Source organism: Frankliniella occidentalis, unplaced genomic scaffold (genome assembly GCF_000697945.3).
Source record: "Frankliniella occidentalis isolate FOCC.00 unplaced genomic scaffold, Focc_3.1 Scaffold434, whole genome shotgun sequence".
NCBI lineage: Eukaryota > Metazoa > Arthropoda > Insecta > Thysanoptera > Thripidae > Frankliniella > Frankliniella occidentalis.
Window position 1 is genome coordinate 65478 of NW_026267554.1, and position 1354 is coordinate 66831.

The window sequence follows — 1354 nt, forward strand, 5'->3', positions numbered from 1 at the left end:
CTCCAGTGTGGGTTTGGAGATGCACACGCAGATGGCTACTTTGAGCAAATTTCTTGTTGCATAAAGTGCACTCGAAAGGGGTTTCTCCAGTGTGGATTCGGAAATGCACACGCAGATGGCTACTACGGGCGAACTTCTTGTCGCATAAAGTGCACTCAAAAGGTTTTTCTCCAGTGTGGGTTTGGAGATGCACACGCAGATTGCTACTTTGAGCAAGTTTCGTGTTGCATACAGAGCACTGAAAAGGCCGTTCTCCTGTGTGGGTTCGTAGGTGACTGTGCAAAGATTTCTCATAAGAAAATTTCTTCTTGCATACAGTGCACTCAAAGGGTTGTTCTCCAGTGTGGGTTCGGAAATGCACACGCAGAAGGCTACTACGGGCGTACTTCTTGTCGCATAAAGTGCACTCAAAGGGTTTTTCTCCAGTGTGGGTCCGGAGATGCTCACGCAGAGAGCTTCTTTGAGCAAATTTCTTGTTGCAGAAAGTGCAGTCAAAAGGTCGTTCTCCTGTGTGGGTTTGGAGATGCGCACGCAGATTGCCATTCTCAACAAATTTCTTGTTGCATAAAGTGCACTCAAAGGGTCGTTCTCCTGTGTGGGTTCGAAGATGCACACGCAGTTTGTAACTTTTAGCAAACTTTTTGTTGCACACCGTGCATTCAAATCGTTCACATCCAGTGTGCATCCTCATGTGTACGGTGTATTCGCTTTGAGAAGAAATCTTCGTCTGGCATACATTGCATTGGATGGGCATGTTGGTGTAACCTAATGAATTTGAAGTCCCTGGGTGGTAAAAAAAGGAAAAAAAAAAGTTAATTGAAATTGAAAGTAGTCAAAAACATCAGGTGCTACACGGTAAACAAAAAACTCGGAATCCAAGGCGTGAAAAAATTGGAAATTTTAATTTTTGAGGCAGGAAATCGACTTTTAAGGCATCCTCTCGATTTCGAGCATCCAAAGCCTGATTTAGAGCCGCTCTGCTCTGATTCCGAGGTATGGAGCTCGTAATCCGGGAATCCTCTCTCGAAATCCGGGAATCGTTTTTCGGAATCGGGTAGAAGGTGACTCGGTTTTAGAGACATATTTACACGATTTCGGAATCGGTAGCTCGGAATTAGGACAACCTCGGAAATCGAGATTTCCGCCTCGGAATCCGAGTTTTTTGTTTACCGTGTACCGGGTGCTACACTTTTCAAAGAACAATTGATCCATCTCTCTTTCTAGTTTGGGATCAGCGCAACGCAACTAAAAGATTCTGTTAGTCAAGAACATCTTGTTTTCGGGTTAAATAAGATGATACATTGCTCGGGAAGAGATAATTGGCTGAGCTTGCGAAGCCTTTGCTGTGATGTGG

The 1354-nt window shown here is 44.5% G+C and overlaps 1 protein-coding gene across 5 annotated transcripts in view; it reads right to left on the reverse strand.

Moving 5' to 3' along the window:
• The window catches only part of LOC113218049 (receptor-type tyrosine-protein phosphatase N2), a 52681-nt gene that overhangs the window by 4818 nt on the left and 46509 nt on the right, over positions 1-1354 (reverse strand). The window lies entirely within an intron of this gene.